At 42.0% G+C, this 17,589-nt stretch overlaps 1 protein-coding gene across 2 annotated transcripts in view; it reads right to left on the reverse strand.

Annotated features, from left to right (window-relative positions):
• Window positions 1-17,589, reverse strand: part of TBC1D30 (TBC1 domain family member 30) — a 320,682-nt gene that overhangs the window by 272,316 nt on the left and 30,777 nt on the right. The gene's annotated exons all lie outside the window — the stretch shown is intronic.

A 17,589-nucleotide genomic window follows, 5' to 3' on the forward strand; every position in this document is an offset into this window, starting at 1 on the left:
GACGTTTGGAATACAGTGTAGTACTTTCTTATACTGCCACTACATGAACTCTGGGACTAGGCGGAGGAAGGGCTGGTCGGCCAGCGGTGGCATATGGCAAGCCAGCTGTAGCAGCTGCTAACCATTGTTCCCTCTAACGGAGGTCTATGTGTGTTAGTACTCGAATCCTCAGTATGGTTTTTTCTGCCTTGAAACCTCTTGTTCTGCTGACTGTTTTTGCTGGCCTGAGAACTCTGTACACTTTCCCACTGCTAACCAGTGCTAAAGTGCTTGTGCCCTCTCCTTAAAACATAGTAAAATTGGATTATCCTCAATTGGCATATTTAATTTACTTGTAAGTACCTAGTAAAGCAGAACTACCTGTTACTCGGACGGGTAAATTAAAATGGTACTAGTGGGGCTGCAACACTGATTGTGTCACCCACTTAAGTAGCCCTTTAACTATGTTTCACGTCTGCCTTTGCGGCATCAGTATGCAGTTTTAATGATCTATTCCGACCTGGCAAAATAAACCTTTTTGTCAGGCCCAAACCTTCCTTTTTAGGCCAAGGACAGCTCAGAGTGCAGGTTGTAGTGTATTTAAAAGGTGCAACATGTACTTTTAAGTTTTATATGTCCTGGTAATGAAAAACCCTTAAATGTGTTTTTCACTTCTGAAAGGTCTACCTCTACCATTGGAGTTACCATATTACATTTAACAAGCTGTAGTCTCCAATCTGTAAAAGGTAAACAGATCATGTTTGGTGTCTTTGCAATTGTATTGAAAAATTATTTTTATGGTAAAGTCGGATTTAACATTACAATTTTGAAAATGCAACTTTTAGAAAATTTAAAATGCCTCTTTTAGAAAATTGAAAGGATAAGATGATGTATGGAATTCTGAACAAATCAAACATTCACCTCCATTCACCTCCATTCACAGATCTGGGTTTAATTAATCATTTTGTTGCTCACCACGCCACCCCAGGTTGGACCCAGCCATATGCAAACCAGTCTTGATCCTGCTCCCTATGGGAACATCCCATCCCAAAATGCCAGGCCAGGTTACCCCTGGACCGGAAACAAGCATTTTGGAACTGGTTTTGGGATTTCACCCCATATCAACAAGGCAAGCTTAAATTCAATGACAGATCCAGATTTGCATATGGCTGGGTCCAAACTGGGGTGACATGGTGAGCAAAAAAATGATGATTCAATCCAGATATTTGTGAATGAGGGTAAATGTTTACATTGTTCAGCACTCCAGCCATCATTTTTAGGGCTCGGACTCCTCCCCACTGAAAAGTGGGAGGAGTTTCGAGAACTAATGTTAAAGAAGAAAAAAAAGTATCTCCTAGGGCTTTGGTCGAACCAAATTCCACACATTCCTTTGCGTGTTCTGTCATCTGGCCAGTGATTCGTGTTCGTTGTGCTGTCGTTTTAATAGGCTTGAAGTGATAGGGTAAATGTAGTTTTGTTCTGCCATTTTGGGCATATTTCGTTCGTGCTCGCGCAAAGAAGTACATTAATTATAATTAGGAGCTGTCAGGGTGCCTCCGTAAGTGAATGCAGATGGCCGGGCGCGTTCACCATTCAGCAGCGCTCAGCGCGCAGCTGCTGCATGCCAGGCCGGAAAGGGCTTCATCAGCCTCACTCATCCGAGGCTACACTTTTTTCTCCCCATTTGCTATTTTGGCATACATGCTGCAATTTGGAGGTTTTTCTTCAATTTGCTGTAGTATTTCTTATGTAGCAGGAAATTACTTCCTAATGTGGATTGCAAACGTTCTTGTTTTTAAATTAATGGTAGGCGTTTTGTCTGTGCTTTTATTAGTGGCTTTCCCCCCTTCCACCTTAAATGCTGCTAATTGCTTTTCATGGCATTCCTGGGCTGCTACAGTCAGTGCAGATCTAATGGCTTTTGTGAAGATATGTTGCTTCTGGTGGAATAGGCTGCTGCGTTCAAACAGTAATGTTCGCAAAATTGTTTGATGCTCCTCTGAAAGAATGCTGTTGTTGTAAACATGTAACCCACCACAGAACGAGCTCACCATGGCGCCTGTGAATGTGAAGCTGTTTGTGTAGATGATCACGCATCCCTGCATACCCCGCACAGTCAGCTGTCCTGCCTATGCTGACGGTAGGAGAGCAGGAAACAGGACAGGTTTAAAAAGAAAGGCGCAGCACCATGAGGTGAAACATGCCGAGGATCGGCCATGCAAAACGACCTGCGTTACGGGACAAATATTTTTTTACGGATTCTGGGCAACTTCATCAATGACATTACACCATATAAAGTATTGTATTAATAAGGATAGCAAAGGTGCTATATTTGATCAATGTATTCCCTGAAATAGCATTTAACAAACCACATATTACATGATTTGTTCACTATGTGGTTTCCTCACACATCCCCATATATTTTGGTTAAAACATCTTGCATGTGTGAACACCTTTCAAGCAGAGGGCTGCCAGCTTCTTCAGTGACACTATAGTTAATTTGTAGCCAGTCACTTCCGTTCATATACATCGCAATACCCAAATTGCTTTGCTAACATTTGCGTACATGTTTTGTTCATTGGACTATACCATAATTCTCAAACTCCGATTGGACTATACCATAATTCTCAAACTCCGAACGTTGCAGAATCTGCAATAGCTGTAACGAATATTGGCTGTTTTGCCAGAACACACTGAAGTGCCTCCTTTAATGTCCCGCGCTCCTCGTATAGCTCAGTGGCAGCGTGCATACTCAAGAAGGATGATGAGACAGAGGAGCCCTGCAGAATACATCAGGCAGCAGCAGTGCAAACTTCTCACATCCACTAGGAGACCACAGGCAGCTCAGATGCCATCTTCTCCAACTCAGACGTGCAAGCTTCTCACACTCGCACGAAAGACATCACAAGCAGCTGTAGTGCAAGGCAGCTGCTTCTTGCAGACGCAAGAAGGATGAAGACACAGAGCAGCCCTGCAGATTACATTAGCAGAGATCAGGCTTCAGTGCCAGGCAGCTGTTCTTTGCATAGTCAAGAAGGATGATGAGACAGAGGAGCCCTGCAGAATACATCAGGCAGCAGCAGTGCAAACTTCTCACATCCACTAGGAGACCACAGGCAGCTCAGATGCCATCTTCTCCAACTCAGACGTGCAAGCTTCTCACACTCGCACGAAAGACATCACAAGCAGCTGTAGTGCAAGGCAGCTGCTTCTTGCAGACGCAAGAAGGATGAAGACACAGAGCAGCCCTGCAGATTACATTAGCAGAGATCAGGCTTCAGTGCCAGGCAGCTGTTCTTTGCATAGTCAAGAAGGATGATGAGACAGAGGAGCCCTGCAGAATACATCAGGCAGCAGCAGTGCAAACTTCTCACATCCACTAGGAGACCACAGGCAGCTCAGATGCCATCTTCTCCAACTCAGACGTGCAAGCTTCTCACACTCGCACGAAAGACATCACAAGCAGCTGTGGTGCAAGGCAGCTGCTTCTTGCAGACGCAAGAAGGATGAAGACACAGAGCAGCCCTGCAGATTACATTAGCAGAGATCAGGCTTCAGTGCCAGGCAGCTGTTCTTTGCATAGTCAAGAAGGATGATGAGACAGAGGAGCCCTGCAGAATACATCAGGCAGCAGCAGTGCAAACTTCTCACATCCACTAGGAGACCACAGGCAGCTCAGATGCCATCTTCTCCAACTCAGACGTGCAAGCTTCTCACACTCGCACGAAAGACATCACAAGCAGCTGTAGTGCAAGGCAGCTGCTTCTTGCAGACGCAAGACGGATGAAGACACAGAGCAGCCCTGCAGATTACATTAGCAGAGATCAGGCTTCAGTGCCAGGCAGCTGTTCTTTGCATAGTCAAGAAGGATGATGAGACAGAGGAGCCCTGCAGAATACATCAGGCAGCAGCAGTGCAAACTTCGCACATCCACTAGGAGACCACAGGCAGCTCAGATGCCATCTTCTCCAACTCAGACGTGCAAGCTTCTCACACTCGCACGAAAGACATCACAAGCAGCTGTGGTGCAAGGCAGCTGCTTCTTGCAGACGCAAGAAGGATGAAGACACAGAGCAGCCCTGCAGATTACATTAGCAGAGATCAGGCTTCAGTGCCAGGCAGCTGTTCTTTGCATAGTCAAGAAGGATGATGAGACAGAGGAGCCCTGCAGAATACATCAGGCAGCAGCAGTGCAAACTTCTCACATCCACTAGGAGACCACAGGCAGCTCAGATGCCATCTTCTCCAACTCAGACGTGCAAGCTTCTCACACTCGCACGAAAGACATCACAAGCAGCTGTGGTGCAAGGCAGCTGCTTCTTGCAGACGCAAGAAGGATGAAGACACAGAGCAGCCCTGCAGATTACATTAGCAGAGATCAGGCTTCAGTGCCAGGCAGCTGTTCTTTGCATAGCCAAGAAGGATGATGAGACAGAGGAGCCCTGCAGAATACATCAGGCAGCAGCAGTGCAAACTTCTCACATCCACTAGGAGCCCACAGGCAGCTCTGATGCCATCTTCTCCCACTCACAAGAAGCACATCACAAGTAGCAGTTGTGCAAGCTTCTCACACTCACAAGAAGGACATCACAGCCAGCAGCTGTGCAAGCATTTTACACTCACAAGGAGGCCACAGGCAGGTGAGGTGCTACCTTATCCCACTCACAAGAAGGACATGACAAACTGTATTGATGCAATCTTCTCACAGTCACAAGGAGACTACAGGCAGCAGAGATGCAAACTTCCACATTCGCAACAATGAAAAACAGGAATTGCAGAGAGATGCACAATGCTATATTCTCATACTCACAGGCAGCAGCTGTGCAAGCTTCTCACACTCACAAGAAGGACACTCTCCACTACCACTCTCCACTACCACTCTCCACTACCACTCTCCACTCTCCACTACCACTCTCCACTCTCCACTTCTACTCTCCACTACCACTCTCCACTACCACTCTCCACTACCACTCTCCACTACCACTCTCCACTACCACTCTCCACTACCACTCTCCACTACCACTCTCCACTACCACTCTCCACTCTCCACTCTCCACTAACACTCTCCACTAACACTCTCCACTAACACTCTCCACTAACACTCTCCACTAACACTCTCCACTAACACTCTCCACTAACACTCCCCACTAACACTCCCCACTAACACTCTCCACTACCACTCTCCACTACCACTCTCCACTACCACTCTCCACTACAACTCTCCACTACCACTCTCCACTACAACTCTCCACTCTCCACTACCACCTCTCCACTCTCCACTACCACTCTCCACTCTCCACTACCACTCTCCACTCTCCACTACCACTCTCCACTCTCCACTCTCCACTACCACTCTCCACTCTCCACTACCACTCTACACTCTCCACTACCACTCTCCACTCTCCACTACCACTCTCCACTCTCCACTACCACTCTCCACTCTCCACTAACACTCTCCACTAACACTCTCCACTCTCCACTAACACTCTCCACTCTCCACTAACACTCTCCACTAACACTCTCCACTACCACTCTCCACTAACACTCTCCACTACCACTCTCCACTACCACTCTCCACTACCACTCTCCACTACCACTCTCCACTACCACTCTCCACTACCACTCTCCACTAACACTCTCCACTACCACTCTCCACTACCACTCTCCACTACCACTCTCCACTACCACTCTCCACTACCACTCTCCACTACCACTCTCCACTACCACTCTCCACTACCACTCTCCACTACCACTCTCCACTACCACTCTCCACTCTCCACTACCACTCTCCCTCTCCACTAACACTCTCCACTAACACTCTCCACTAACACTCTCCACTAACACTCTCCACTACCACTCTCCACTACCACTCTCCACTACCACTCTCCACTACCACTCTCCACTACAACTCTCCACTACCACTCTCCACTCTCCACTACCACTCTCCACTCTCCACTACCACTCTCCACTACCACTCTCCACTCTCCACTACCACTCTCCACTCTCTCTAGCAATGACAGTGCATATCTACAGACTAGCAATGACAATGCATATCTACAGGCTACCGATGCCAGAGCATATCTACAGGCTAGCGATGACAGTGCATATCTACAGGCTTTTGAAGCCAATGCATATCTACAGGCTAGCGATGACAGTGCATATCTACAAGCTACTGATGACAGAGGATATCTACAGGCTAGCTATGACAGTGCATAACTACAGGCTACTGAAGCCAATGCATATCTACAGGCTAGCGATGACAGTGCATATTTACAGGCTAGCATTGACAGAGCATATCTACAGGTTAGCGTAATAGTGCATTTCTACATGCTACCGATGACAGTGCACACTTACACGAAGGACATCACAGGCAGCAGCTGTGCAAGCTTGTTACACTCACAAGGATACCACAGGCAGCTGAGGTGCAAGCTTCTCCCACTCACAAGAAGGACAACACAGGCAGTAACGGTGCAATATTCTCACACTCACAATGAAATCACTGGCAGTACACACCACATGAACACACTCCATAACACATAGCAACAATACATTGGCATTTACAATGCCATTAGCTCAAACTCAAATAAATCCGAGCCCGATTGCATTTCTAATGCTTGTTTCTTTTTGCTTTTGTCACCCTATGTGGGAAGGGTATGCCCAGACATGGGTCCCGGGCTCACTGTGCCACTGGATTCAAGTGCCAACTGAATTGTGAGCTAAATGGGAAACTGCTGTACAATGGCAACGAGAGGAACCAGTGAGGAATACTAGAATTAATGCACCATCTCCTGTGGTTATGGAGAAATATGAGGCTATGATCACATTCCTGAAGGGCTGAGTGTCACTAAAGGGTCTGGACTGGGCTAAAATTAATCGAACTACCTAGGAGCCAAAAGAATTGGTTCATGAGTTCCATGAAAGATTGTTACAGGTCTTTAAACAGCATAAAAGAAGAAAATATCCTGAAGAAAGGGATATGGGGATTCTTGTGTCTCAGTTTGTTTGAGGGCTGAAACCAGAGATCAGCTCGCACATAACTCAAAGCATGATCTGCTGGCAGAACAAATCCCTTGACGAGGTATTGAGATATGCGAAGTACTACAGCGATGAAGTAGAAAAAGATATAAGAGAAATTTATGTTGGCACAAATGAGATTGTCTCAGAAAGGTTTTCAGAATACCGCTTTTACAAGGAATCAAGGAAATATGCAGGGTGTTGTTGTTGTTCCACAGGTTGGTTTCCAGGGTAACCAAGGAGGATTTAATGATCCCCAGGGCAGAGGTAGATGTTTTCCAGTTAATACTAGTTCAGGGACAGATGTTGCTGCTATGAAGAAGATTACTCCGTGCCACATCTGTCACAGGGTCGGTCATTGGAAGAGGGAGTGTAGATAAAATTGTGATAATGCAAATGGAAATGTACAAATGCAAAAAGGAGTTGCATGCAAAATATGCTCGCACAGCAAATGCAAGCACCAATGCAGGGACAAACTCCAATGATGCCTGTCGTGCAAGCTCAAATGATCCCACAAAATATGGGGAATCCCAGATGTAATTTAATTCAAATGCTAAAAACGAATACTAATTTGTTTCACAATTCCATGCAACCATTTCATAATCAGAACCAGAACACTTTACAGCAGTATCCCATGTTTGAAAATGATGGTTAGTGTTCTGATGTTTACAATTGAAGGTGCCTGAGAGGGTAAGAAGATTGCATACTTGATGCAGTCTTGGAGGGAGACAAGATTCTATGTAGGCGCTGAAGTGTATGGCCACCCGTATTATTTTCTTATCAATACAGGAGCTACCAGATCTACTGTTAAAACAATGGAAGTCCCAGACCTACCTCTCGTGGACAAAATATTCAAGTTGTGGGAGTAACAAATAAACAATTTACCAATCCAATTTCAGAGAAAGTCCTGTTAAAAATAGGTAAATTTGAAGAAAAACATCAGTTTGTGACTTGCGTCCTGTAAATTTGCAAGGTAAAGATTTAATTGCAAAAATATATTGCGCACAAGGTGGTGTAGCTTTCCAAACACATGATGAGGATGTGAAATACAAAATGATTTGAGAACAGATAGCAACCATTAATGACAATTGACAAGTTACCTGCAGATTTAAAAGACGCTGTAAATACAGAGGTTTGGGATCTTACATGGAAAGATATCGGCCTAATTAAAGGTGTAGAACCAGTCCGAATTACAGTCAAGGCCAAATGCAGTGTACTCTGGAACACCACATTATCATTTGACTCCTGAGACAATTGCAGGAACAATGCCTGAAATAGAGAAAAAGTTACAAAAAGGAACCTTGAGGGAGTTAATTGGGAGTCCATGTCATTTTCTGATTATGGGTTTACAGAAGCCCAATGGAAAACTCAGGATAGTGCAGGACCTGAAGTGGCAAAGCCTTTACTGAGGTTGACATGTAGATATGGGTCTGATCCGAATCCTTGGGACAATGATTGCATGAGAGCCTTCCTAGAGCTGAAAGCACTAGGAATGCCAGATTACACAAAATAATTTACACTATTTTGCAGTGAGAGTGAGGGCTGCACTCTCTCAGTGCTGACTGAGATGCATGGTGATGTCAGAAATCCAGTGGCATACTTTTTTACCACCCTTAATCCCATAGCCCGAGGTCTTCCCGGTTGCCTTATAGCGGTTGCCACAGTAAGCACCAGCCTGGAAAAGATTGAGAACATAGTGATGGGATATCCTTTAACTGTCATGGTCCCACAGTCTGTGGAGGTTCTATTGACAAGAATGAAAACTCAGTATATGGCTCATAATCAATTGACAATATGTGAGTAAACAATTTTGTCTACAGATAATGTTATATTAAAGAGGTGTCAAATATTGAAACTATCCACTCTTTTGCCAATCAATGATACTGTTTGTAATGACATTGAACATGATTTCCTAGATGTCACTGACTTACGCACCAAGGCCTCATATTAAAGGGAAACCCCTAATTGAGGCTGGCCATGTCCTTTTAGTAGTTGGCTCATAAGTACTAAGGACACAAGGAGAGTAGCATAGGCTGTGTATACTATAAATGATTACGTTGAAGCTTCCTGGCTTCAAAGGGTTGCATCAGCACAAGTTGCATTATATATTTCCCTTTCAAGAGCATGCAGTTTAACTGCTTACAAGATAGTGACTTTTTTTTTTTACAGATAGTCAGTATGGATTTGGTCGCAGAGCGGATTTCTTACTTCATCAGGTACAACAATAGGTAACGGACTGCATGTTAAACATTTGTTGAATGCCTTACAATTACCAGAAGAATTGTAGTGGTTAAATGTGCAGCTCATCAAAGTGGCAATGGGTACATCACCAGGGGAAATAGGTATGGTGATTCAATAGAACAGTACTGTGCTTTGTTGGCCAGCATATTTACTGAAAATTTCACATATGCATTGGAAGAGGAAACCTCTGTCACCTTGATGGTAAAAGTGATTAATACTTGGGACAAATAGAAAGGAATATAGGAAATATTTTCAGAAATAGAACAAAATGGTTGGATTAAAGCAGATTGTGGTAAAATGTATAATGCCATTTGGATGTCAGATGTTGGGAGAACCGTGTTGCCATACAGTTTGTTGTTTCCAATGACACAACACTATCACGGATACACACATTTAGAAAGGGATGCCATAGTTAGACTTTTTCGACAAAATTGTTACAATCCTAGATTTAGGATGCTGGCAAAAGAAAATTGTAAACAATGTGTAATTTGTCTAGAGATGAATTCAGGAAAGAAAACACATATTACAGTGAGTCATATAGAGAGATCAGTTTGTCCTTTCAATAGAATGCAGATGGATTTTATGTAGATACCTGTGTACAATCGGTTAAGATACATCATAGTAAAAGTGTGTATCTTCTCAAGATGGGTGGAAGCCTAACCTACCATAAGAAATGACAGTCTCACTGTAGCAAAACTGTAATTGCACGAATTGATTCCACAATACAGAATGCCAGTTTCTCTTTAATCAGATAGGGGGACTCATTACATGACCTCATTAATGAGGTCCTGAAGATAATTAGTGCAGCATTGCACATTGAGAAAAGATTACAATGCAGTTACAGACCTGAAGCTTCTGGAATTGAGTGTGTCAATGGGGCTCTTAAATCAAAACTAGCAAATGTTTGTGCTACAACATAACTGAAATGGCCAGATGCCTTGCATTTGGTATTGAGGAGTATCTGACATATCCCAGATAAAAAAGACTGTCTTATCGCCTCATGAAATTTTGATGGACAGGGCAATGAGATTTTCTGCTGTACCTGCAAAAGCCCTTTTAAACATCAGAGATGATATGATACTAGATTACTGCAAAGAGTAGGCTGATGTGGTCTGTTCCTTTTCTGATCAGGTTACAGTTGCAATAAGAGACCCACATCAAGAACAGCACTACAGCCTCAATCCAGGTGACTGGGTCGTGATCAAGAAGCATGTTTGAAAGACTTGCTTTGAACCGAGATGGAAAGGCTGCTTCCAAATAATTCTTGTAACCAAACTGCTGTTAAGTGTACTGGAGTTCCAAATTGGATACATGCTTCTTTCAACAAGAAAGTGATAAATGCTGAAGAGGCAATTGCTGCAATTGATGGTGAGCGAAGAGCACTGGTTAGAGGCGGCAGACCCGAGAGCAGAGGACGGCCCGGGACCAGGGTTCGATTCCCCGCGCAGCAGGTTTCTGGACCAGGGTCAGCGGACTCGATAATTCTCTCGCCTCGGTGCCCACTCTGATCAGTGATCACACTCGGCAACTCTGGGCATTAGCTTGCCTCATCTTCACTAACGGCCCCACCAGACCGCCGGGGATGCCTGGTCTCACCCTGGAGATACCCATTAAGGGACCATCTCTCAGGGAAGCCAGGAAGGGTTTCGCAGCGGTCGAAGCGCCTTGGGACCCTCCGGGTAAGTAGTGCGCTATATAAATGCCTATACATTACATTACATTACATTACACCACTTGCGAGACAGTCTGTAGTAAAAGGGCCACTCTTGTGGTTGAGCACCCCATGATGACCGTCGACTCCCACCATCTTAGACTGACTTTAATGTGTTATTTTATCGTAGCCTTCATGTAGGACGGCCTTGTATCAGTGGGAGCCGTCACAGAGTAGAACAGTACATTATATTATGAGTTCTTACTATTGGCTTTGACATGGCCGCATGTCATCCTACTTTCTGACTTTTCCCTACTTCTGCGTGCACAGCAGTGCTTCAAGGTCTTTCTGCTCCTAACTTGTTTTTCGCACCTCACAGACCAGAGTGAACTGGATATTATCTGCAGAATGTGCAACTCTACCTCAAAGTCAAAATACAGAGGCTGGGCCAGCCACTGTCTTGGCTTTGACGCAGACTGGTACCAGCCAGCTTGGTATTTTCCAATGAGAAAGGGGCAGGGTTTTCTAGAAGCTTCGTCCCACGTTGAATAATGGTATTAAAGCTGGAAGCTTTCATGGGGCAGGTGGAAGTTCACCACAGAAAAGACGTATTGCTGTGGATTGGTGCTAGAACTTGGGTCCCGACCGAACTCCTTCCTGGGCTGTTGAACAGGACTTCCCACAGAGTTGGCAAGGCTGTTGCAGAATCAGTCTGTGAGGTGTTCCTAACTACACTCTCTCTTTTCTCTCTTGTATATATTTTCTATTCTTTGTTACCTGTGTAAATATTGCATTCCATTTCAATTATTTTAATTACTTACTTGATATGTGGGAGTCTGCCATGATTGATATATATTCGGCCTGCCTTTCTGAAATATTGCATTAATAAACATGTATATGTTATTTTATGTACATTTGGGGGTGTTTTCTTACCCCGCCTTAAGGAAGTGCTGAGTCTTGCCTTGCCGTTTGGGGGTGTTGGGTTAGAGTGTGTTCTTTTAGCAAAAAGCACATTCATTACACCGTCCTAGACCAGTGGCACCGCAAGAACAAGAGGGGGAGAGAGTTGAAGTTTTGCAAGTCGAAAGATAGATTCAAGTGCATGAAGTTACACAAAGTAGCATCAAAGTCTGTAACGAAGTAGAAGCAGAGACTGTTCATCAGAATGGAGACATTACTGTAAATCAATCAGTACTACTGGAAGACCTGGGTGAGGACACTGAAATAAGGAGAGTCACCAACAGAGCTGTATGGCCACAATCCCATGAGCAAGAAAGACTAAAAAAAAGTGCATCATGTTCAAATACCAACAACTATACCTGAAGAAACTGAGTCAAGTGATGAAAGTAGTATGGAGCGAAACAATCAATCATTCAGAAGATCAAGGAGAGCAAGAGTGCCTTGTCGAAGGTATTCAGCACATGAATGGACGTACTATGTTGATCAAGTATTGAAGGTCACACTAGATCTGTGTAATGTGAGGTATGAGCCACCCTGATTTTGAGCTTAAAAAGAATTGGCCAAAGCTGAAACTCATAACTGAGAACTACAAAAAAGCTGAAAAGAAAATAATAACTGATCTATGGAAAAGAACTATCCAGTTAGTCTTTTATTACTTTATTTTTTTTTAACAGAAGATCAACCAAGGTCCGAGTTAGCAGTAGAAGAGTAGGCAAAACATTATAGAATAACACAGAGTAAGGTTAAGGATTGTCTAACTAGATATCTGAACTGCTAAACCATCTTGAAAGACTGCTATCGAACGTTTGTTGAATTACTGAACTGCTGAGCAGTCACGTTGCTGAGCTGTTGAACTTTAAATATACCTAGTTTGATTTGAGAGAAATGAGTTGCAATAGAAATAAGTGTAAATATATTATGTGCTCAATTTTCTTTTATTACAGTAATAATGATAACCATAGTATTAGTAGGTTTTTGTTTAACCCAAGAAGTAGTTGATAGAAACCGCAATACAACTAAACCACATGCATACCTTAGTGATAAATATCAACTGAAAGCTTCCTTTGTTAGTTATAAAAAAGGTGATTTTTCCACAAATGTCTACTCTAGACAAGAATACACGCATACAATAGACGCAAAGGACTGCTATGTCGTTTACCTACATATACATCAGAAGAAGTTACTTACTAACACATGCCATTGTCATATGCTATTTCCTGTTGTGTTTTGCTTTCACTTGTATATAGGCGAGGACACTTTGAAAATGTTTATTCTAACTATGATATAATCCTTTCAAGAGTACCCCTCAGAGAAAACATGAATTTACACTCGCAAGCAAAAGAAATGGGCATTGTTGGTATTATTTCTTTCATCATAGACTTATGGATAGTGTTAAAGCTTACAAAAATAATTTAACCTGCTTGATGAAACCTATAAAGAAAACGTATCTAATCACTTTAGAAGAAAGATACATGAACATAACATGTACTAAAGATAAGCATAGTAATGTTTTGAAAAAGGTTTGCAAGAAAGATGATTTTAGAAAGAAAATGATTTACCCAAAAATTAATATTAGACAGTCAACACAAAAGAAAAATTAGCATTTACATAAGAACACCCAAACAAACCAGACATGTACGGATTAGTAGTTGTGAACACACTTTTGAATTAACACGGGAAATATGCAAATTTTTTCAAGGAGAAGAATCTGTGATTCCTGGACTTTATTGTATTTGTGGACAGAAAGCATATGTCTTGCTACCTCCCTACTGGGACGGTATTTGCGATTTAGGTGTTTTAATTCCTAAGATGTACCATGTATAGAGCTTAGATGCATTAACAATGTCACCTGCACACAGACACAAGCGTTGTACTGAAACAGGAGCTGAATTAGTAGAAGATATATTTGGTGCAATAATTCCACCTGTAGCCATCATACTAAATGGCAGAAAACATTAGAAAGCTGTCAACAGTTGTTGACAAAACGGCAACAAGCACTTCAGGGGCTTTGCTAGTAGCAAAAACTGAATTAATTGCCATATGATCCATGGTACTGCAGGATTGTCTTGAATTAGACATCTTACTCACAGAAAAGGGAATAATTTTCAAAATGCCTAAATTAACCCATTGCCATTCATTCCTGATGAGAATAAAGAGATTGAGGTCCTTGCAAAGAACATTTCAGTCTTGAAACCTGAATTAGAAGAATTAGAAACACCTGGTGTTTTTGAAAATTTTGGAAAAGGAATTCGAACTATTGGAAATTGGTTTACAATGGCAGGAGGAGACATTTTTAAGGCTGTTTTTAAGCCAATAATAATGACAGAGCTTTGTTTGCGGTTTCTGTATACATTATTTTTGAGCAGTAGGTAAATTTGCCGCAATAGAAGTGCAAACGAAATAATCAAAAAACATTAAAAAGATCTGGGATTAATGGGTATTATGAATGATGATAACTAAAATATAGAGGCCAAAAGAGAAATAGACAAGATTCAACAGATGACGAGACTGCGCTTTGAATGAATTCACATGTGAAATGACTTTAGTGTGATGGTTAAGATACCCATCAGACGGTAGAATTATCAGAGTAGAAAATTTGCACATAAAATTAACAACCATGCTAACTTGTCTTAAGTATCAACACGAAAAACTTATTTTATAAACACCACATAGACAGATTGTTCGCTATGCATCAGGCATTCATTTCTACTGTTAGGTCTCAGGTAGGCCTCTCTTTGTAATAAAACAGATACCTTTAGAAAATGCTGAACCATGCACAAATGTATTTGATAGCTTGGCCTTAATGTGACTTGTTTAGATTTTTTCATAACTGCAGGATGTGACGAGTTACATATTCTCAATTAACTAAACTGTACTCCCTATCTATCTCATGTTCATATAATATTGAATATAGAATTATGAATTTAACAATAAACGTATGCTTATAAGAAATATGAATGCCATTACTTAAACAGAATGCTGCAAGCAAAGGCTTCTGCCTTTGGTGTACTTCCTTGTTCCTCTGAAATATAGAACAAATGAAAGAATAAACACTGCAATAGTCTTCCCTGGGAGCAAAGGAAAGACGTTTCCAGTTATACAAATGTTTAGTAATGTCTGAGAAGAGTTAACTTCATGTGTCTTGCAGAGGGAAAGGAAGAAGAAACAGCTTGCCTTCGAAAGATGTCTTCTCATTCGACCAGAGTGAACGGATCTGCAACAATGAATATAACATGCTTTTTCACCTTTTACATTGGTGCATGTTCCTAATTAGAGAGAACAGCAGATACGACTGATGAATCTCACTTTCCTTTGTGCCCAGAGCTTTGCGATTTCGGTGAGCTAACGCTGACGGTGATTATGGTTAACTTCCATTCTGGGTTGACCTTTCTAATTTCCCTTCTCTGACTTTATGGAGGTAGTTACTGCTGCCTCTATTTGCCTATTTTCCTTATCAAGATTTATTCCTGTACAGTTTGCTACAGCAACTGTACGCTAATGCTTTTGGAGAGATGAGACTCTGCTGAGTTTCAGGAACTACTCCTTATGGGAAGTCAACTACCGAGTACTTAATTCTGGATTTGATATTGAAGCTTCTTTGAACTTGCTCTCTCTCAGGAACTTTTTTATGGGTTCTATTAAGTTATCTTCCTTTTACATAGGGATTTATTCCTTAAAGGAACATACTTGACGTTTTGCATTTCTGATGATAGTAACCATATTTTTCCTTGATAATTTCTGTAAAACTGATTATCTGATTTACTAATAATGACAATCCATATTTGTAAAGGGCGAACATATCACCCTTTAAGGTTTCATGGCTTTGGGGGGGGGGAGATTAAGGGAGCTATTGCCCAAAGTCACATGGTGCTGAGCTAAGATGCCGCTGGTGCCGGAAATCGAACCCTGAGCCCCGCACTCTGGAGTCATCCACTCTGGCCGCTATGTAACACCTCTCCCTAATGGAATAAAAAGACAAATAAAAAGAACTTACTAATCTCTTAAAGAGAATTAACTTTTTAAAACTTACTTAAAACTCCCATCATTGACTGAACTTAACTGTAAATTATGTTTATGATTGATTTAATTTAGATTTAATTTATATATGGTTTCAAAGATCTGTCACTTTGCTGAAGAAGATATAGTGTGAAGTTGAAGTCCACTCTTGTAATTTAAAGGTTGAACCAGCACTGGAGAGTAAAATTCTTGACTAGTTCCACGCTAACAATACCTTTGCTTTGCTGCTTAGGCAAGGCTGTCTAATTCCACTAGTGATGTGCTCTTTTAGATTGCAAGGCATAATCTAAAAGGAAAGAGTGGAAATATAAACATGTCTAGGTGTACTATGAATTAACCAGTAACACAAGCTGTAGAATCCCCCAAATTCCTTTCTGTACCAGACACTCCCAGTGTAAATCCGAATTGAAGAACTGGTTTTTCAAGACATATTGACTCAATCACTTTTAGCAGTTCTCATTCTTAATTCGGTCACGCCTGTATGTCAACCTCAAATCCTCAGGTGATTGTTTTTTAAACAGTAGCCTGCCCCACCTGAACACCCATACTAACATCTAACTTAAACAAGAAAAAAATAATATTTGTCAAGCGACCTATGAGTTTTAACATACATGGTCTCCAACTGACAAATACCAATACTCATCTGATGCATATTTTTAGAACAGAAATAAAATGGTGGTGTTACCTGAAAATAAAGCATTGTATTGCAATTTATAGTTACATTCTAAGGGAATGATATGGGTTCTCTCATGTTTTCTCGAGAAAAACAATAACAAGCTGTTGATCTTGTAATCATTTCGTTTTTCGTAAGAGGACAACTATCCACAGACATACAAAAGATCCTATGCACACGCGATAGAGTACAAAAATAGTAGAAGACGACGTAGCCCTTAACCTGTGTGGTTCTTTTTTAATGCAGTGTTCCTGAGCAAAAACCAGCCAACACGTGTTTCGTCAGTGGGTTGTAACACCCTTGACTTCTTCAGGGCTGCTGAATGTATAGTATGTGCTTAGACCTATAGACCGGTGATAATTCCAACCCGGTTGGTTATGACATAAATGTTCCGCCGGTATCGTTGTTAAGTTTCCAAACTCGATCCAGAGTATGAATCTAGTCCAAACTTCTAAAATGTATTGTTCGCCAATTGTAGAGCTTCTAGAAATCAAGTTTGGCAATACTTTGTGGCACGGCACAGTACGCCGTAAACATTTCAAGTCGCAGGACCATACCATTCCATCTACGCACCTTGAGTGATCACAACTGCTTTCGCAGAAACTTAAAGACATGGTTGTTTGACATCTAGCTTCATTTTAAGTCTTATCCTTGCAGAGACATCCACCAGCGCCATGAGACTCTTGAGTGACATGTGTGCTCAATAAATGTTTCATGATTTGATTTGATTTGATGTTATACTTTCAGCACCCCTGAAGAAGTCTAGGGTGTTACAACCCATTGACGAAACCCGTGTTGGCTAGTTTTTGCTCAGGAACACTGCATTAAAAAAGAACCACACCGGTTAAGGACTATGTCGTCTTCGTTTGTGAACATCAGGAACAGTGTTCTACTATTTTTGTACTCTATTGCGTGTGCATAGGATCTGTTGCATTTCTATTCGGACTATCTGGTCTCTGAGTCTGGGGGTTAAAAGGATTTTCACCCACCTTTAGCACTGCACTTATTTGTTCTTTTCCAACCGGAGCACCTTCACGTTATTTGGTTTACCTGT

The sequence above is a fragment of the Lissotriton vulgaris genome, chromosome 1_1 (genome assembly GCF_964263255.1).
Source record: "Lissotriton vulgaris chromosome 1_1, aLisVul1.2, whole genome shotgun sequence".
Lineage (NCBI taxonomy): Eukaryota > Metazoa > Chordata > Amphibia > Caudata > Salamandridae > Lissotriton > Lissotriton vulgaris.